Genomic DNA, 21,773 nt, shown 5'->3' with positions numbered 1-21,773 from the left:
CCCTGATGAAGGATGAGTTTCATATAGATGTGTTCAATGGTGGGGAGGGCTTTACAAATGATAAATTGAGCCGTTTCCACTACTTTTTGTAGGATTTTCCATTCAAAGCCATTGATATTCCTATACCAGGCTGTGATGTCAATAAGCTCTCCACCATACATCTATAGAAGTTTTCACGCCGAATCCTTGCAAATTCCTAAAGCGGTAGAAGTACTGCCATGCTTTCTTTGTGAACTAATATGGCAGGAAAATGGGAAATATTATGATCGAGCAGAGGATGAGCCAGCAGGTTTACAAGCAGATGAAGGTTGTAACATGAATGTAAGGAAGGGCAAGTCAATGATTGGGTACAAGTGAAGACAGAGCAAAGAGTTAACTGTACCACAGAGGCAACATTCAAAGGGCGAAGAATGCAGGGCAGAAGATGCTGTATTTAAATGCATGTAGCATTCAGAATAAGGTGGACAAATTCATGGCACAATTACAGATTGGTCGGTATGACGTTGTGGACATCACTGAGTCGTGGCTGAAAGAAGGCCATAGTTGAGACTTCAACATCAAAGGAAATACTTTGTATCCAAAGGACAGGCAGGAAGGCATAGGCAGTGGTGTGGCTCTGTTGGTAAGGGATGGAATTACATCTTTAGAAAGAGATGACTTAGGGTCAGAGAATGTTGAATCTTTGCGAGTGGAGTTAAGAAACTGCAAGGGTAAAAAAAACCATTCTGGGAATCATATATAAGCCTCCAAACAGTAACCAAGACATGGGGTTAAGATTGCAAAGGGAGCTGGAAAAGGCGTAATGATACAAATGTAATGGGGGACTTCAATATGCAAGGGAATTGGGAAAATCAGGTTGGTGATGATTGCAAATGAGGGAATTTGCTGAATGCCTAAGAGAAAGCTTTTTAGAGCAGATTGTGCTTGAGCCTACTCAGGAAAATGCTATCTTAGGCTGGGTGTTGTATAATAACCCAGATCTTATTAGGGAGCTTAACGTAAAGAAACCCTTAGGAGGCAGTGATCATAATATGATTGAATTCATACTGCAAATTGAGAGGAAGATGCATAAGTCACATGTATCAGTATCACGACGGAATAAATTGAATTACAGCGGCAAGAGAAAGGAGCTTGCCCAAATGGATTGGAGGGGGATACTGGCGGGGATGATGACGGAGCAGAGGTAGCTGAAGTTTCTGGAAATAGTTCACAAGGCAGAGGATAGATATGTCCCTCAGAAGAAGAAGTTCTCAAATGGCAGGGGTAGGCAACCGTGGCTGACAAAAGAAGTTAAGAACTGCATAAAAGCCAAGGATAGGACCTATAAGGTAGCAAAAGTGAGTGGGAAGTTGGATGATTGTTGGTTAAAATCCAACAATAGGCAACAAAAGCAGCTATAAGAAGGGGAAAGAAGAAATATAAGGGCAGACTAGCTGATAATATAAAGCAGGATACCAAAAGTTTTTCTGTTATATAATGAGTAAAAAGGAAGTGAGAATTGATGTTGGACCACTGGAAGATGATGCTGGTGAGGTAGTAATGGGGGACAAAGAAATGGCAGATGAACCTTATAGATACTTTGCATCTGTCTTCATTGTGGAAGACACTAGCAGTGTGCCAGAGGTCCGTGAGTGTCAGGGAGCAGGAGTGAGTGCTAGAAGGAAAAAGTGCTAGGCAAACTGAAAAGTCTTGAGGTGATAAGTCACCTGGGCCAGAAGGACTACATCCCTTAGTCCTGAGAGAGGTTGCTGAAGAGATAACCGATACATTGGTCATGATCTTTCAAGAATAACTTGATTCTGGCATGGTCCTGGAGGACTGGAAAATTGCAAATGTCACTCCAATCTTTAAGAGTGGGGAAGGAGGTAAGAGAACAGAAATTATAGGCCAGTTAACCTAACCTCGGTGGTTGGGAAAGTGTTGTGCTCTATTATTAAGGATGAAGTTATTCAGATGCCACACATGAGGCTGCTTAACAAGATAAAATCCTATGGCATTACAGGAAAAATACTGGCATGGATAGCAGAATGGCTGGCAAGCAGGAGGCAGTGAGTGGGAATAAAAGGGGCCTATTCCGGTTAGCTGCTGGTGACTAGTCATGATCATCAGGGATCAGTACTGGGACCACTATTTTTCACATTGTTTGTCACTGATTTAGATAATGGAATTGAGGGCAGATGGAATGTAGTGTTGGGAAATGTATGATAATGCATTTTGGTAAAAAGAACAGTAGTGTGGATTATTATCTAAATGGGGCGAAGGTTCAAACATCAGAGTTGCAGAGGGACTTAGGAGTCTTCATGCAAGACTCCCAGAAGGCCAGAAGGTTAATTTACAGGTTGAGACTGTGGTAAAGAGGGCAAGTGTAATACTGGCATTTATTTCAAGGGGAATAGAATATAAAAGCAAGGAGTTAATGCTGAGCATGAGGAATTCTTCAGATGCTGGAAATTCAAGCAACACACATCAAAGTTGCTGGTGAACGCAGCAGGCCAGACAGCATCTCTAAGAAGAGGTACAGTTGACGTTTCGGGCCGAGACCCTTCATCATGACTAACTGAAAGAAGAGCTGGTAAGAGATTTGAGAGGGGGAGGGGGAGGGGGAGATCCTAAATGATAGGAGAAGACAGGAGGGGAAGGGATGGAGCCAAGAGCTGGACAGGTGATTGGCAAAAGGGATATGAGGATCATGGGACAGGAGGCCCAGGGAGAAAGAAAAGGGGGAGGGGGGAAACCCAGAGGATGGGCAAGGGGTATAGTGAGAGGGACAGAGGGAGAAAAAGGAGAGAGAAAGAATGTGTGTATATAAATAAATAAATAACGGATGAGGTACGAGGGGGAGGTGGGGCATTAGCGGAAGTTAGAGAAGTCAATGTTCATGCCATCAGGTTGGAGGCTACCCATACGGAATATAAGGTGTTGTTCCTCCAACCTGAGTGTGGTTTCATCTTGACAGTAGAGGAGGCCGTGGATAAACATCAGAATGGGAATGGGACGTGGAATTAAAATGTGTGGCCACTGGGAGATCCTGCTTTCTCTGGCGGACAGAGCGTAGGTGTTCAGCAAAACCATCTTCCAGTCTGCGTCGGGTCTCGCCAATATATAGAAGGCCACATCGGGAGCACCGGACGCAGTATATCACCCCAGTCGACTCATAGGTGAAGTGTCGCCTCACCTGGAAGGATTGTCTGGGGCTCTGAATGGTGGTAAGGGAGGAAGTGTAAGGGCATGTGTAGCACTTGTTTCTCTTACAAGGATAAGTGTCAGGAGGGAGATCAGTGGGGAGGGATGGGGGGTAACAATGGACAAGGGAGTCGCGTAGGGAGCGATCCCTGCAGAAAGTGGGGGGGGGAGGGGGAAAGATGTATTTAGTGGTGGGATCCCGTTGGAGGTGGCGGAAGTTACGGAGAATAATATGTTGGACCTGGAGGCTGGTGGGGTGGTAGGTGAGGACCAGGGGAACCCTATTCCTAGTGGGGTGGTGGGAGGATGGAGTGAGAGCAGATGTGCGTGAAATAGGGGAGATGCGTTTGAGAGCAGAGTTGATGGTGGAGGAAGGGAAGCCCCTTTCTTTAAAAAAGGAGGACATCTCCCTCGTCCTGGAATGAGAAGCCTCATCCTGATAGCAGATGCGGCGGAGACGGAGGAATTGCAAGAAGGGGATGGCATTTTTACAGGAGACAGAGTGAGAAGAGGAATAGTCCAGATAGCTGTGAGAGTCAGTGGGCTTATGGTAGACATCAGTAGATAAGCCATCTTCAGAGATAGAGACAGAAAGATCTAGAAAGGGGAGGGAGGTGTCGGAAATGGACCAGGTAAACTTGAGGGCAGGGTGAAAGTTGGAGGCAAAGTTAATGAAGTCAACGAGTTCAGCATGCGTGCAGGGAGCAGCGCCAATGTAGTTGTCGATGTAGCAGAGGAAAAGTGGGGGAATGGTACCAGAATAGGTTTGGAACTCCAGATCCAACATATTATTCTCCGTAACTTCCGCCACCTCCAATGGGATCCCACCACTAAGCACATCTTTCCCTCCCCCCCCCCGCTTTCCGCAGGGATCGCTCCTTACGCGACTCCCTTGTCCATTGTTACCCCCCATCCCTCCCCACTGTTCTCCCTCCTGGCACTTATCCTTGTAAGAGAAACAAGTGCTACACATGCCCTTACACTTCCTCCCTTACCACCATTCAGGGCCCCAGACAGTCCTTCCAGGTGAGGCGACACTTCACCTGTGAGTCAGCTGGGGTGATATACTGCGTCCGGTGCTCCCGATGTGGCCTTCTATATATTGGCGAGACCCGACGCAGACTGAGAGATCATTTTGCTGAACACCTACGCTCTGTCCGCCAGAGAAAGCAGGATCTCCCAGTGGTCACACATTTTAATTCCACGTCACATTCTCATTCTGATATGGCCATCCACGGCCTCCTCTACTGTTAAGATGAAACCACACTCAGATTGGAGGAACGACATCTTATATTCTGTCTGGGTAGCCTCCAATCTGATTGCATGAACATTGACTTCTCAAACTTATGTTAATGCCCCACCTCCCCCTCATACCCCATCCGTTATTTATTTATATACACACATTCTTTCTCTCTCCTTTTTCTCCCTCTGTCCCTCTCACTATACTCCTTGCCCATCCTCTGGGTTTTCCCCCCTCCCCCTTTTCTTTCTCCCTAGGCCTCCTGTCCCATGATCCTCTCATATCCCTTTTGCCAATCACCTGTCCAGCTCTTGGCTCCATCCCAACCCCCTTCTGTCTCCTCCTATCATTTTGGATCTCCCCCTCCCCCTCCTACTTTCAAATCTCTTACTAGCTCTTCTTTCAGTTAGTCCTGACGAAGGGTCTCAGCCTGAAATGTCAACTGCACCTCTTCCTAGAGATGCTGCCTGGCCTGCTGCATTCACCAGCAACTTTGATGTGTGTTGAGTGAGTTAATGCTGAACCTTTATAAGACACTAGTCAGGCCACACTTGGATTGTTGTCAACAGTTTTAGGCCCCATATCTCAGAAAGGATGTGTTGTCATCGGTTTGGGTCCAGAAGAGGTTCACGAAGATGATCCTGGGAATGAAGGGGTTAACATATGGGAAGCATTTGGCAGCTTTGGGCCTGTGCTCTCTGGAATTTAGAAGGTTGCATGGGGATCTCATTGAAACCTACTGAATGTTGAAAGGATTAAATAGCGTGGATGTGGAGAGGATGTTTCCTATGGTGGGGGTATCCAGAACTCAAGGGCACAGCCTCAAAATTGAGGCGCGACCCTCTAGAACAGAGGTAAGGGGGAATATTTTTAGCCAGAGAGTAGTGAATGCATGCAATGCTCTGCCACAGGCTGTGGTGGAGGTCAAGTCCAGGGGTATATTTAAAACGGAAGCTGATACTTGCCTGATCAGACAGGGCATCAAAGGATATGGTGAGAAAGCAGGTGTTTGAGGTTGAGTGGGATCTGGGATCAGCCATGATAGAATGGGAGAGCAGACTCGATGGGTTGAATGGCCTCATTCTGCACCTATGTCTTATGGTCTTCTGGACTTGCGTGTGCTGATCATGGAGAAGATATTGTTGCCAATCTGAACTGACTGGGGTCTGCAAGTAAGGAAACTGAAGATCCAATTGCACAAGGAGGTATTGAGGCTGTCTTGGAGCTTATTGATTAGTCTTGAGGAGATGATAGCATTGAATGCTGAGCTGTGGTTGATAAAGAGCATCCTGATGTATGCAGCTTTACTTTCCATGTGTTCCAGGGTGCCAATGAGATGGCATCTCCTGTGGACCTATTGCTCCAGTGGGCAAATTGGAGCAGACCCAAGCCATTCTCAGGCTGGAGTTGATATGTTTCATCACCAACCTCTCTAAACACTTCATCGCTGTGGATGTAAGTGCTACTGGACAATAGTCATCATGGGAGGTCACCACAGTCTTCTTAGGAGCCGATATAATTTAAGACTGCTTGAAGCAGATGGATACCGCAGACTGCTGAGGTGAGAGGTTAAATATCTCAGTGAACACTCCAGCCCATTCACTAATACAGTTTTTTAGCACTTGGACAGGTACCCCATATGGGCTGGATGCTTTTCGTTAGTTCACCCTCCTGAAGGCTGCTCGCACATCAGCCTCAGAGACTGAAATCACAGGATCATCAGGGGCTCTGGGAGTTCATCTGAAGTACAACTTGAAGTCCTGTGTCATCTACATTGCTTGATTTAACTCTGTAAGAGGTGATAGTATTCAAACCCTACTACAACCGTCGAGGATCCTTCATTGATTCGTTTACTCTGAAATTGGCACTTCACCTGTGAGATGGACCTCTTGTAACCTTCTTGGTCACCGGACTTGAATGCCTCTGATCTGGCCCTCAGCAGCTTGCAGATCTCGTAGGTATTCAGGGCTTCTGGTTGGAGAAGATTCTGAATGATTTTGTGGGGCACACTCATCCGCAACTGTTTAAATAAAGTCTGTGACAACCATGATATATTTATTCATATCCACATATGACTCATTCATATCCAGTGAGTCCACTGACCCGAAGCAATCCTGTAGCCGTTCCTCTGCCTCTCATGACCACCTTTTTGGCGTCCTAATCTCTGAAGCTTTGGTCTTTAGCCTCTTCCTTTATGCAGGTTGGAGAAGGATGAACAAGTGATCTGATTCAGCAGAATTTCAGGCATTAAGTTTAGTGGAATCTTAGGCATTAAATGTGATACAAATTCTAAAATTAATCTTATAACCAAAAGGATCTTTGGCACACTGCACAATGTCTGGTTAATGAGCCTTTGCAAGTGACAGTGAATTTCCAGCCATTGAAATGACAGTAATGAAGTAGTCACTGATCAATTCTTCGGAGTTTCATCTTTAATTTCCACAAGCCCCTGAAAATTTTAGTTTGCCTCAGGGATGGTAACATCTTACTTGACGTGCTACACACACAAAATGCCAGAGAAACCCAGCAAGTCAGCTAGCATCAATGGAGGATCCCAGTGGATGTTTTGGGCTGAGACCCTCCATCAGGACTGGCAAGGAAGGAGCAGTAAGCAGACAGGGGAGGGGATGAATGCATGCTAGCCAGTGAAAGGTAAGACCAGGTGAAGACGAAGGTGGGTGGATAGGGGGAGGGAGGGTGAACGAAGAAGCTGAAAGGCAATAAGCAGAAGAGGTAAAAGGGCTGTTCTACATCTCAATTCCTAGCTTCTTACTTCATCTCCCCTCCATCACCTATCCACCTTGCCCCACAGCTGATCTTATCTATCACCCACTAGTTTGTGCCCCTTTTTCTCTCCCCACCTTCTTATTCTGGCTTTTCTCCCTTCCCTTCCAGTCCTGCTGAAGCGTCTCAGCCCAAAACATCGACTGTTTATTCTTCTCCATATATACTGCCTGACTTGCTGAGTTCTGCCAGCATTTTGCGTGTGTTGCTTAAGACTTCCAACACCAGCAGAATCTCTCATATCTTGCTTGATTACTTTTGATATGATCGACCACACCCTAAATAGCTATCAATTGTGTTCCCAACCCAACTATCACATTCTCTATCCATATTTCTTGGTGCTATCTTGGAATATTCTATATACCTGATGGTTTAAATAAAACTTCTATCAATAGCATAGGTTTATTTATTAACTTCAGTGCACTATCTGTCTTGATTAACTCTGCCTCTTGAATGGCTTCTACCCAATTTCACAGACTTTTTTGAACATAAAGCATGTATTTTGTTTGATTTTGACCTGTAGCTTATGTCGGTAATGACTGGATTATCAGAGGTTTCTCGGGTCACTTGGTACGTCTGCTGGTAACTGATGAGCCTGACACAGGAACCAGAAGTTATCTTGCACTGGTCACCGTCCCACTGGTGTCAATTGGTTGCTGCAGCTGTTGTGTGCTTTCACCGTGCTTGTCCTAAAATGTGAGTGCCAGCAGCAAGCTGCAATAACTAATTAGAAAACAATTAGAGCAATGCTTTATGACTGTAGGATGTATATTTTACAAAGCAATGTGCTACTTGGCTATAAAAGCCACATTTATCAATAGACTTTAACATCAGAAATTAGCACTGAATATGATTAACTATTTTATAACCCTTATGTATAACATTAGAAATATCAACAGCAGAGCAAAAGGGACACAGGAAAATAAATCTACAGTTGACAAAATTATATTTAGAAAGCCTGTAAAGAAACCTTGTTTATTAACTGAATTAAACATCAAGAAGATTGGACAAGATTTTGTTCAGCACTGAGTCAGGACTCTTTCTTCTTGTGCACTGCCCTTCATGTTCACTATATACTGTAGCTGATGGCATAGGCCATGCCTTCTTGTTAGCCAGGTTGTGCAGCCCAGAGCAGAGTCATTGGCACGGTCTGCAGACTGTCCAGTGTAGTGAGAACCTTGTTTGTCTATGCCATTTATCTGCTTTTTATTGATCATGAGGCTGAATAGTTTTGACGTACATATGGTAACCACATCAGGATGGGTGTGGTGAATCATGTGGTCAGAGTTAACTCTTTGTCAGACATTTGCTGTAAAGGTCACTAAAAATGAGCTCCCAGTAAAAAGAGGGCAATGCAGTAACTGGCAGGATGCAGAGCATTCACCTGCATCATGTTCTAGCAGTCGGTGAACACCACTGAATTGGTCAGCTCCCTCCCAGTCATATTATATCTTAGAGCTGACAAGTGGTGCTGCCATGCAAAATATCTGCACTGGTGCTGATATTTCCATCTCCAGACTGGAAGAGGCTTGTGTGTAAAAATTAATTGCCATATTGCCTTTAGAGCACTAGAAATGCATTCCTTGAATTGCTTCCCCGCTGAAATTGTGGTTGCAGTTGGTGGCAGATATCAATCAGGATGTGCTTACTGTTGCACAGAAATAGTTCCTTTCTCGGCTGGGGAAGGGGAAGAGTTTCTGATCTCACTGGGTGGAAATAACCTCTTGCTCTCTCTCAGGCCACTACTCCAGCCCCGACCCCCCCCCCCAACCTCCCCTCTGCTTTCGTACTCTGCTTGACCTCTGCTAATTCTCCCAGCTGTCCTGTGAAATATTGGCAGTGAATGGTACTCTGCACTCTGCAGGCAGTATTCAGGAAGCCAGTTTTTCCCTCCACTTGATTAGTGACATGTTTTTTTGTAAGATGGATGTCTGTCTATACACCATGACACGTTGCCTAGGAACGACACAAGCCTAAAGCTCTGGATAATGCCCATCATCACCATTCACCATGGACATTAGCAAGTTTACGACAAACGGGAATACCTGAAATACTCATGTTCGATCACAATAAACAACAGCAGAAATTAGTCTTCACTTAAAATGACAGTCGCTTCAATGAGCACTGCCGTGGCAGTTCCTTGTCCTGCTAGTGAGCACCTGTTCAGCTGCACAAGGTGAGGACAGTGTACAGCTGAGGCACTGAGCTCTGGTGTTGCCGTTTTGGCATTAGATCATCGTTCCACGTTGACGTCTCATGGAAGAAAATCTGACGTCATCAGCTGTCCAACCTGCATATCTTGGATGCATGTTAGCTGCATCTCTTATCACCCCTCCCCACTCCCAATATAGCTTAATACACGACTTGTCCACAAGTGTGTCCATGCACAACAGAAACCATCGTAGAGCCAACTTGGCAATCAGCATGTCTGAACATCTGAATCAGAATCAGGTTTATTATCACCGGCATGTGACATGAAATTTGTTAACTTAGCAGCAGCAGTTCAATGCAATACATAATCTGCAGAGAGAGAGAGAGAAAAAAGTTATAAATAGAATAAAACATAATAATAAATAAACAAGTAAATCAATTACGTATATTGAAAAGATCATTAAAAATTGTGCAAAAACAGAAATACTGTATATTAAAAAAAGTGAGGTAGTGTCCACAGCTTCAATGTCCATTCAGGAATCGGATGCCAGAGGGGAAGAAGCTGTTTCTGAATCGCTGAGTGTGTGCCTTCAGGCTTCTGTATCTCTTACCTGATGGTAACAGTGAGAAAAGGGCATGCCCTGGGTGCTGGAGGTCCTTCATAATGGATGCTGCCTTTCTGAGACACTGCTCCCTGAAGAAGTCCTGGGTGCTTTGTAGGCTAGTACCCAATGTAGAGCTGACTAGATTTGCAACCTTCTGCAGCTTCTTTCAGTCCCTCCATACCAGACAGTGATGCCGCCTATCAGAATGCTATCCACGGTACAACTATAGAAGTTTTTGAGTGTATTTGTTGACATACCAAATCGCTTCAAACTCCTAATAAAATATAACCGCTGTCTTGCCTTCTTTATGACTACATCAATGTGTTGGGACCAGGTTAGATCCTCAGAGATCTTGACACCCAGGAACCTGAAGCTGCTCACTCTCTCCACTTCTGATCCCTCTATGAGGATTTGTATGTGGTAATCATCTGGAAATGAATTTTCCACCCTATGTGCCTAGCAAGTTGATGTAAGTTAACAACAGTTAAGGCTGAGGTAGTTCTAATGAAGGGTCACACATAAAAATTGCTGGTGAACACAGCAGGCCAGGCAGCATCTCCAGGAAGAGATACAGTCGACGTTTCAGGCCGAGACCCTTTGTCAGGACTAACTGAAAGAAGGGCTAGTAAGAAATTTGAAAGTGGGAGGGGGAGGGGGAGATCCGTATTTGACCTGAAATGTTAACCCTGTTTCTCCATAGATACTGGATGACAAGTTTGGTGTTTCCAGCATTTTCTGCTTTTGTTTCAGTTTTCCAGTATCTGCAAATTTTTATTAGATTTTCACTGAAGTGCCATTACGGTATTGTTTAGCATCACGTCTTCCCTCCCAGCCTGCCCTTATCATCCATCACTGTTTCCCTAAACAATGTCTTATTGTTGGCTTTCTTTAACTGGTTTCTTATTGATTTCCACATTGCTTTCTATTTATTTCATGCAGAAGTCTTTCTGGATATGAGTATAATGGAGTTCTTAATATGGAGCTATTCTGCACACCTCATTCATTTTCTTCACTAACTAATGGCTCTGTTTGCCTTGATGCAGATTTATAGAACCACGTGGTCATTAGTTTCCCCTGTTTAACTGGTGTAGCACATTTCATGCTACAATCTTTGAAATACCTTCTTTGGATTTTCTTCCCCTTCCTAGTTCCTGCGTGTGTTTTAAATATCCTCAAGCTTCTTGCATTGTGTGTCTGTAAATTCCTTCTATTTCCACTGTCATAATTTATTTGGTGGTTTTTGATGCTTATAGTGTTAATTTGTTCTCATAAGGTGTCATTATGGAACAAGTTATGGATTCAATGGAGTGAACATTGAATAGTCACAATAATTTGATGACTCAAGGTCATCTGTGAGTTTTCAGTTGAATCCGTGAAAGGAAATTGAGAATGGGCCATAGGGGTTGGAAGCAAGAACATCCCAGTACCAGTCCACAGTTGTTCTGTGCAACAGTATTCATGCTCCTTGAAATTCCACAGTAAGGAATTGTCAGGATACACCGGGGACTGATCGGAGTGTCATCAAAGTGTGTCTTTGAAGACTATTGTCATGCCACTAATTAACTCAGAACTCAGATTCTATAAAATGCTCCTTACTTCTCTAAGTGGGTTGAGATCTCTGGCTTGAAAGCAGCACTTGAAGGAAAACTGTGCTTAACTCTAGCAACACCAGATTTAACCATATTAACCAGCCCAAACAATTCAGCCATGGCCAGCAAACCTCTTCAACAGATTATTGTAAAACCATTCCATGTCTGGAAAAAGAGCACAAAACTGTTGAATGTAAACTTCAGAGTAACATTATTGGTAAAAAGAGAACAAATCTTAAGGTATTTGAGAACTAAGATACTGATTGGATCCACAACTCAGATGTGCATTGTGATTGCTGCAATCTTCACAAATACTTTAATGAGCACAGAGCTAGCAGCTATCAGAGGTATGCAGAGCAAGATGAATGTCCCCTACAATGTAGGTTTGATCATAGCACTGACATTTGAAGTTCAATTTCTCAATTAGGCCTTCTTTATACAGCTGAGACCCCATCAAATTGCAAGGACACTCCCTCTTCAGTGATGATATTGATGGATTACGGACTAATTACTGATATATTTCTTATGGATATTGCAAGACTCTAATTTAATCCGGTGCTTTCCATAGTTGTTTTCACATGGAAATCTATAGACATTGTTGTACATGTGGTAACCACATCAGGATGGGTTGTGATGAAAGGCATAGATAAGACAGAGGCAGGAGATATTGTTGTGATGGATATTGAAGGACATTTTGCTACGTTTAGGTTGATACACAAACCCGTTACCCCCAGAAGCATTACTAGACAATTGCCTTGGAATGGAGCACATCTACAAGAAAGCAGCATCCATTATTAAGAATCCCCACCATCCACGACATGCTCTCCTTTTGCTGCTGCCATCAGGAACGAGGTACAGCAGCCTTATATCCCACATCACCAGGTTCAGGAACTCTTCAACCATCAGGCTCCTGAACCAGCATGGATAACTACACTTACCTCAACACTGAACTGATTCCACAACCTATGAAATCACTTTCAAGGACTCTTAACTCATTTTCTCTGCATTATTTATATACTTATTTATTTTATAATTTGCATAGTTTGTCTTTTTTTTGCACATTAATTGTTTGTCAGCCTTCATTTGTGTGTAGCTTTTCACTGATTCATTTCTCTGTTCTACTGCGAATACTGTGACATTGATGTTCTTTGAAAATAAATTTATTTTGAATTTTGAAATTTGAACAGGGCCTGCAAAATTCCTGGCAGAAGCAAGAGATAAAGAAGTATAAGACTGCTCAGCAGAAGGCCATATGACTTCCACCTACTTACTTTCTCTCATTTAGGTCATTCTCGCTGAAATTTGCAAACTTCTGTAGTCACGAGAGTAGGGAAAGGATTGCCTTGCCAGTGAAGGCAACCTTTCAAATGTACTTCTATGTATCGAATTCTACCAAGCTTGCTGCTGGAGACAGTTCAATAGTTCCATTTAATATCAGAGAATGGATACAATATACAACCTGAAATTCTTACTCTCTGCAGACATGCTCAAAACAGAAGAAACCCTCCAAAGAATGAATCAAGTGGAGTTCCACTTTTCCAAAGACTAAGACATTTACTATAGTCCTCAAATGAAACAGTTCAGTGCACGTTATCCTGGCAATCAATACAGCATGATACCTTTATTCTGTGAAATTGCCCTGTGCTAATCCATACCTTACACCATTCTGGACCAGCCTACGTTAATCATTCGGCTTTTTTTTATTCATCATGTAATGCACACTGCACAAGGTTGCCATCATCAATATTCTATGACATAGAACCATAGGACCATAGAACACTACAGCACAGAAAACAGGCCATTTGGCCCTTCTAGTCTGTGGCGAAACTTTATTCCACAAGTTCCATTGACCTGCACCAAGTCCATAACCCTCCGGACCTCTCCTATCCATGTATCTATCCAATTTATTCTTAAAACTTAAGAGTGAGCCCACATTTACCACATCAAATGCCAGCTCGTTCCCCCTAAACCTTACCCCTTTCACCCTAAAGCCATGCCTTCTGGTATTTATCTCTCCCCCCTCATTCTTCTATGGTCCAAAGAATAAAGTCCTAACCTGTTCAATCTTTCCCTGTAACTCAACTCTTGAAGACCCGGCAACATCCCAGTATATCTTCTCTGCACTCTTTCAATCTTACTGATATCCTTCCTATAGTTAGGTGACCAGAACTGCACACAATACTCCAAATTTGGCCTCACCAATGTCGACATCAATACTCAAATGACTTCCAAGAGGACCACAACCTTTTTGTGGCTTGTGTACCTCAATGACCCGGAGAGCTATGTTGGCTGGAGTCTGGGCTTTATGCTCTGGTTCATGGTGGGGTCACCCATCCCAGATAGGTCAAAGGGTAGAGGACAGACTCAGAGTGGTCCACCAGGTCTCCAGGCTCGGAGGTTCAGCTCAGGGCTAACAAACCTGAATGGTAAAGCAAAATAGTTACACAAACAGCAATGAAGAATCTTTCTAAATCTGAGTTTGACAGTATTGCAGAGCCTCCACCTGGGACTTGCATGACAATGGTGAAGATCAAGAGGAAGCTACTGACACAATGAAGGAAGCCCTGACCACTGCCAGAGATTGAGGACCTTCATTGCTACCGTAAACGGCAGTAGCATAACAGACAGTAAGTAAGTAATACTCAAATGAGCAGTGGAGGAAAGGGACAGAAGTATAAGGTTTAGATAGCTACCTGTTGTCCTTATTATCTATAAAAAAAATCTTTGCCAAAGTCTCAGTAACTGTAATTTCACTAATGTTCAGCAGCTCCTCTCAGCATATATTAGAACATGCAGGTATACCTCCCATTTAGTTCTTGCAATCTGTAAGAAAGCTGGAAGTGGTTCAGTCAGTGCTGTCATGTGCTTGGGAGATGTGTATGTTCTGAAGAAGGAGCTGAGAGAAGTGAGTGAGATGCTTGTAGTAGGGCTAAAGATGTAACACTGCAATGGAACGCAGGAATGTTGCATTTTCCTTTGGAATAATGGAGGCTGATAGAAGGTGAAATGAGCATGGCTGACACTAGTAGAGGAATTGATAGAATGTGATATCTGAATACATATTTCTTGCTCTTGAATGTCATATGAGGTCAATGAACCTTTTCTACTGCATCCAAGTCTATGGAACTAGAATGAGCATTGACTTGCAAAGTTACCTATTTCCATTCTGTTCTCATTTGTCTTAAAGGTCCTTCCTGTCCAATGTGTATACAGAAAACCAAAGATTTTCCTCCTTCCTTCTACCAAATACTGTAGTGCCCATCTGAAAACATGGTATTGTGCTTTATTTCATGATGTTTCATTATGCGTTCTTTTCAAGGGCCAATATTTTCCTACACCTGTCCAATTACAATACATGGCCTCTTAAGGGGTTCAGGCTGGACTTAATTAAGCAGTGCAGGTGAATTTTTATCTGGTGTCTGCGTAATGATGTTGACCTCTTGCTATGGTGTGCAGCACTGCAAGGTATGGTTAAGTCTGGCTATGAAGAAGGTGAGCTGCCTGCATTTCACTCAGCGAGTGTGGACTAGTTACACATTGTGACTCTCACTGCTTTCCTCAAGTTCTCGAGTTCAGCACCTTTTAGTGGCTGTAAGTAAAAGGCTTCAGGACACAGGAAAGGATGAAGTGTTTATTCCAGTCAACACCTATTAGGCTTTTCCTAGTTCAGCTGCTTATGTCAAAAAAAGGTCACTGTTGCAACTTAGATAATTATATAACAGCTGCAGGACTGCTTAAATGAATAAGAACATTCTATACACAAAGATTTTCCTTGTAGAAATGTCTTTAGACACCTCCAGAATGTTTCAGTCAGATGCATTTTATAAGATACTAATCCCAAATTTACTATAATTGATTTGCCAATGAAGTGTACCCCTTTGGATTACAAAGACTTTGGCATAATAAAAAAACAGCAATTGCTTTTGCAACTATATATATTGATTTGGTTTTGAGAATACCTGTAAGAAACTGGATAACCACTGTAGAATGAAGACATCTTTGGTACTGGGTGGCACAATAGCATAGCGGTTAGTATAACTCTACTACAGCATCAGAAACTCGGGGTCAATTCCCATTGCCATCTGTAAGGAGTTTGGACATTCTTCCTATGACCACATGAGTTTGAAAGTCAAAATAAGCTTATTATCAAAGTACATGTATGTCACCATACGCAACCCTGGATTCATTGTCTTGTGGGCATACTCAATAAGTCCATAATAGAATAATAACCATAATAGAATCAATGAAGTTTGCAACAACTTGGACATCCAACCAATGTGCAAAAGACTTCCAACTGTGCAAATTCACAAAGAAAGAAATAATAATAAAAATAAAAAAGCAACAAACACTGAGAACATGAGATGAAGAGCCTTTGGAGGTGAGTCCAAAAGTTATAGGAATATTGCGATGGGGCAAGTGAAGTTATCCCCTTTGGTTCAAAAGCTTGATGGTTGAGGGATCATAAACTTGGTGTTGTGAGTCCTGATACTCCTGTATCATCTTCCAGATGGCAGCAGTGAGAAGGGAGCATGGGTGGTGGGAGCCCCTGAAGATGGATGTTACTCTCTTATGACAATTCTTCTTGTAGCTGTGCACAATGATGGGGAGGGTTTTACACATGATGGACTTGCCCACATCCATTATGTTTTGTAGGATTTTCCATTCAAGGGCATCGATGTTTCCATACCAGGCTGTGATGTAGCCAGTCAAAATACTCTCCACTACACAACTATAGAAGTTTGTCAAAGTTTTAGATGTCATGCCGAATCTTCACAAACTCCTAAAGAAGTAGAGGCAATGCCATGCTGTCTTTATAATTGTCCAGGAAAAGTCCTCCAAAATGTTAAAAACGAGGAATTTAAAGTTGCTGACCCTCTCCACCTCTGATCCTCCAATGACTACTGGTCCATGAACCTCTGGTTTCCTCCTGCTGAAGTCAATAATCAGCTGCTTGGTCTTGGTGACATTGAGTAAGAGATTGTTGCTGTGGTACCACTCAGCCAGATTTTCAATCTCCCTCCTTTATGCAGATTCATCACCACCTTTGATTTGACCTATGACAGTAGTGTCATCAGCCAACTTGTAAATGGCATTGGAACTGTGCTTAGCCTCACGCTCATAAGGGTAAAGCATGTAGGGCAGGGGGCTAAGCACAAGGCCTTGTGGTGTACCTGTGCTGATGGAGATTGTGAAAGAGATATTGTGCCAATCCGAACTGACTGGGGCCTGCAAGGGAGAAAATCGAGGATCTAGTTGCACAAGAATGTACTGCGGTCAAGTCTTGAAGTTTATTGATTAGTTTTGGTCGGATGATGGTATTGAATGCCGAGCTGCAGTCGACAAAGAGCATCCTGATGTATGCATTTTTGCTGTCCAGATATTCCAGGGTTGAGTGAAGAGACAATGAGATGGAATCTGCTGTGGACCTGTTGCTCCAGTAGGCAAACTGGAGCTGATCCATGTCATTTCTCAGGGAAGAGTTGATATGTTTCATCACTAACTTCTCAAAACATTTCCTCTCTGTGGATGTAAGTGCTGCAGTTTTCTCCAGGTGCTCTAGTTTCCTTCCACATCCCAGAGATGTATAGCTTTCTAGGTTAATTAGTAACATGGCCTGATGACCTGTTACTGTGCTGTATATCTAAAATATTTTTTTTAATTTTAAAAAATCTAGAGAGAGGCAAAATAAGGATCAAATGGATATTAATTAACATGAGGGAAAATTTCACAACATAAAAACTTAATCGTCATTTTTTCACGGCTATGGTGCGCAGTCTAGAGTAATGTTTTAATGGAGTACTTATTGAAAATTCTTGTGATTATTACAAAACATAACATTTCAGTAATGTTCATTTTTATTTCAATACCACAAAAGAATTAATCCCAATCGTGTTGAACTCTATACATTATAACTATGGCTATCAGCAATGCGATTTAGGCAGATATGCCTGGGGAGCTGGCATTGGTAGAATAGTCATAGTGTCATACAGCAGATTAACAGGTCCTTTGCCTAATAAGGCCATGCTGATCAATATGTCCATCTAAGTTACCCCATTTCCCAGTGCTTGAACAATATCTGTCTAAACATTTCCTATTCATGTGTAGGTCCAGGTGCCTATTAAATGTTGTTGATGTACCTACCTCAACCACTTCTTCTGGAAGCTCATGCCATATATGTGGCAAACAGTGGCTGTTGGTATAATGTGATTTTATTCTGGAGCACATTCCCTGTACTGGTCAAAATTCTATTGCCCAGATATCTTTAGACTTAGCTTGAGCTTATCGTATTTATTCCTCTTCTTGGATGCCGCCTGACCTGCTAAGTTGCTCCAGCATTTTGTGTGTGTAACTCTGGATTTCTAGCATCTTCAGAATCTTGAGATTCTGGTCTTAGCATTTTAACTTACTCAGTTCCTTCCAAAAATACTGTTCCAAATCAGTCTCAAGTCAAATTGAATCAAGTTTGTAGACATGTGCACAAGCACTGTGAACTACAGGTACAGAGAGAAGCTTGCCATAAATTCACAGGCACATAGATACACCATATCAATTATGCATAAACTACACAAGACATTGAAAACAAAAAAATAAGAGATTGGAAAACAAGATCTTAATGTCAAAAACAAAGACCCAACAAGAGACAAGTCCATGCAAGAGGTGGTCCATAATATCCCATTGTTGAGGTGGGGCAGGGGTTGCACAGCTTCATTCAAGAATCTGATGGTTGTAGGAAAGTATCTGTTACTGAAGGTGGTGATGTGGGTCCTCAGGCTTCTGCACATCTGCCCAGTGTGGGGTAGAAGCATTAAAAAACACAAATGTAATAGGAGCTGCAATTGGAATTGGTTATATAAATGTATACCTGTAAAGTAAACCGGAGAATGTTAAGCTAGACATGGAGGAAATACAAATCCCATGATTAACATTTCATCATATGATTGATGTTCAGTGCTACAGTGCACAATGCAGACTCCCAGTGCAATAGATCCTCTTTTGAAATTTTTGCCACATATACATCTTCATCCCTAACTCTTGAAGCAGAATGGGATGGAAATGCTCAACAGATCAATTAGCATAGACAAGAGCAGATGGCTTCCGTTTTCAGTCAGAGTTTTTCTTCAGGTGCATTGATTCTGGATACCGAAATTACTGGTCATTTAGTCACTTTTAAACACCCCAAAGTCTTGGCTGAGCAGCTTCAATTGCATTCATTCATTTTATTTTAGTGGGCATTCTTGTTTGAATTTCCCAGACCTGAAGGTTTGAAAACATTATTTCTCAGGGCTGCTACCTCATTAGAAATGTAATTCTTTCCAAGGGTGGTTCAGTGGGTAGCCATCTCAACCTTCATCTTCCTGTTCCAGGAACTTGAACATAGAATGTAAAAGAGATTGTTGCATGATTAGAGATCCTGGCTTTTAGACCGGATGGAAGTGCAATGGCTCAATCTGCTCCACTTGAATGCAAAATTGCATGTTCTGCTTTGAAAAAAGCAGGGTACGTTTCTCCCGTTCAGTACATATCTCCCAACCAACCACACAAACTAGTTGGATATTATTCCATTGGCACCAACAGAAGATTGTTGTATATGACTCGTCTCTCATGTATGCTACATTTCAACAATTGCTACGTTTCAAAATACTTGGTTGATAAATTGGTAAATTGATTTATTAATATATTAGTTTATGAAGACCATAAAACCATAAGCATTAGGATCAGAATTAGGCTGTAGGGCCTATCAAGTCTGCTACGCTATTCCATCATGGCTGATTTATTCTCCCTCTCAAACACATTCTCCTGCCGTCTCCCCATAACCTTTAATGTCCTTACTAATCAAGAACCTGTCAATCTCAACTTTAAATATACCTAGTGACTTGGCCTCCACAGCTGTCTGTAGCAATGAATTTCACAGATTCACCACCCTCTGCCAAAGAAATTCCTCTCATATCTGTTCTGAAGGGACACCCTTATATTCTGAGGCTGTGAATTGGTCTTAGATGCCCCTACTATAGGAAACATCATCTTCTCGTCCACTTTAAAAGGTTTCAATATGATCCTCTCTCATTCCTCTCAACTTCAGCAAGTACAGGCTCCAAGCCATCAAACACTCCTCATTACTGGGATCATTCCTGTGAACCTCCCCTGGACTCCAACCAATGCCAGCATATGCTTTCTTAAATAAGGGCCCAAAACTGTTCTCAATACTCCAGTGCAGTCTGACCAATACCTTACGAAGCCCAAGCACTACATTTTTGCTTTTATCTTCTGATCCTATTGAAATAAATGCTAATATTGCATTTACCTTTCTTACCACCAAGTTAACCTTTACAGAATCCTGCACAAGGATGCCCAAGTCCTTCTGCACCCCTGATTTCAGAATTTGTTCCCCATTTAGAAAATAACCTATGCCTTTATTTCTTCTACAAAATTCCATGACCATACACTTCCCTACAATACATTCCATCTGTCACTTCTTTGCCAATTCTCCTGATCTGACCAAGTCCTTCTACAGACTCCCTGCTTCCCCAGCACTACCTGCCCCCCCATCTATTTTTGTATCGTCTGAAAACTTGCCAGAAAGCCATCAATTCTGTCATCCAAATCATTAACAAATAATGTGAAAATAAGCGGTCCCAATGTCAACCCCTGCTGAACATTTCTAGTTACCGGCAGCAAACCAGAAAGACCCCTTTTATTCCCACTATTTGCCTTCAGCCAGTCAACCAATGTTCTGTCCATGCTAGTATCTTCCCATGGGTGGTACCTTGCCAAAAGCCTTCTGAAATTTCAAGTAAATAACATTATTCTTGTCACATGTAGCAGGTATAGTGAAAAACATTGTATGCCATCCATTTAGAGAACTTCATTACCACAATCCATTGAAAACAACAACAGAATGACTTTGGATTTCCTGTGATCGTGAAAGTTGTTAATTTCTTTTTCTCTTTCAAGTCATTGGGTCTACAAAACTTTAAACAGTCTAGCCAGACATCTGAGAGACATAAATGCTATGTGCTGTGTGCAGAGTAGGTATAATCATCTATCCAGTGTCAGGAATAAATATAAGCAGCTATTCCATGCAGACAGTGAAGGGGAGCAGCCAACCAGTAAGTTCTCACCCTGTTTTTAATGTGGCAAAGGAAGTTTTTAATTATACAATATTAATTTTTAATTTAGGTCTGTAATTTAGCTTTGGGGAGTATTTTATGCAAATTTAATTACACAGATTAATTTTGAATTTAGCAGCGGAGGTCTAGAGATTAGTGTTTTGTCTGGTAATTGTTTATATATGGCCCCTGAGGGTTTCAGAGCTCAAATGATGTGGTCCATTAAGAACAAACACTAAGTTTTAGCTATTTTCACTAATCTTCCTTCCAGCCAAAAGTAGAACAGATGTGTTAAAAATGAAGTTATCTTAAGAGTCATCTGGTAGTTTCATTTATCTTCTACTGCTTTTAAAATTTTATTTGCCTATGCCCTTTATTTGGTGAGCAATTCAAGACAGAATTTGTGTGGTCACGTGATAATAATGAAATTTGGATTTGCAACATAAAAAAGGAATGGATTTAAGCTTCAATTGAGATTAAATTAAAATTGCAGTATCTTAGGCTCTCAGGAAAATGCTTTCTTGACAACGAATAACAATAGTTTTGAACTATTAAGCATCTGGCTAGTTCTAGAATGGGACTGGAGATATTTGCAACAATTGCTGTCTTCTCTTCATAAGGGATGTTACTGTTTCACTGCATTTGAAGAGAGATAACAATTTTCATTCTCCCTTACTAGAGAGCTGCACTTAAAGGAGCATCTAGCTCTGTGCGGATTTTAGGCATTCCCGTTGAGAAGGCTACAGACCAACTTCACCATGTATCAGCAAGAAAAGGGATTCCATCCTTCGATGACCAACTGTAATGTGGAAAACGGCAATAAAACCAGTGGCTGGTCTCCAGGTAACCAGCATGATGTTCATAGTCTCTGTCAGTCCATTGTGACAATATGGTTCAACCAACCACGGCAAACCAAAAGGAGGCTGGTTCACACAGATTAGACTTGTGACTGTAGGCACAGGGCATGCACCTACAAACAGTAGGGCTTCAGGGTGCTGATCATAGATGGTTGAAATGAGTTTTAATGAGAAAGGAATCACTTTTAAAATTGCTTCTATATAGCATTATTACATTTTCACACACAAGATCATCTCCAATTGTGAACTCTTCAAGG

At 42.2% G+C, this 21,773-nt stretch overlaps 1 long non-coding RNA gene across 1 annotated transcript in view; it reads left to right on the top strand.

Moving 5' to 3' along the window:
* LOC134343603 (uncharacterized) overlaps window positions 1-21,481 on the top strand; it is a 29,791-nt gene extending 8,310 nt beyond the window's left edge. Inside the window, exons 2-3 of the long non-coding RNA XR_010017285.1 lie at window positions 14,039-14,179; window positions 21,339-21,481. This is a non-coding gene — a long non-coding RNA (uncharacterized LOC134343603). The remainder of the gene's footprint in view (window positions 1-14,038; window positions 14,180-21,338) is intronic.
* Window positions 21,482-21,773: the final 292 nt, after the last annotated feature.

Source organism: Mobula hypostoma, chromosome 3 (genome assembly GCF_963921235.1).
Source record: "Mobula hypostoma chromosome 3, sMobHyp1.1, whole genome shotgun sequence".
NCBI classification, from domain to species: domain Eukaryota; kingdom Metazoa; phylum Chordata; class Chondrichthyes; order Myliobatiformes; family Myliobatidae; genus Mobula; species Mobula hypostoma.
The sequence above is the reverse complement of the archived record's forward strand: the minus strand, read 5'-3'. Positions and strand labels throughout refer to the sequence as shown.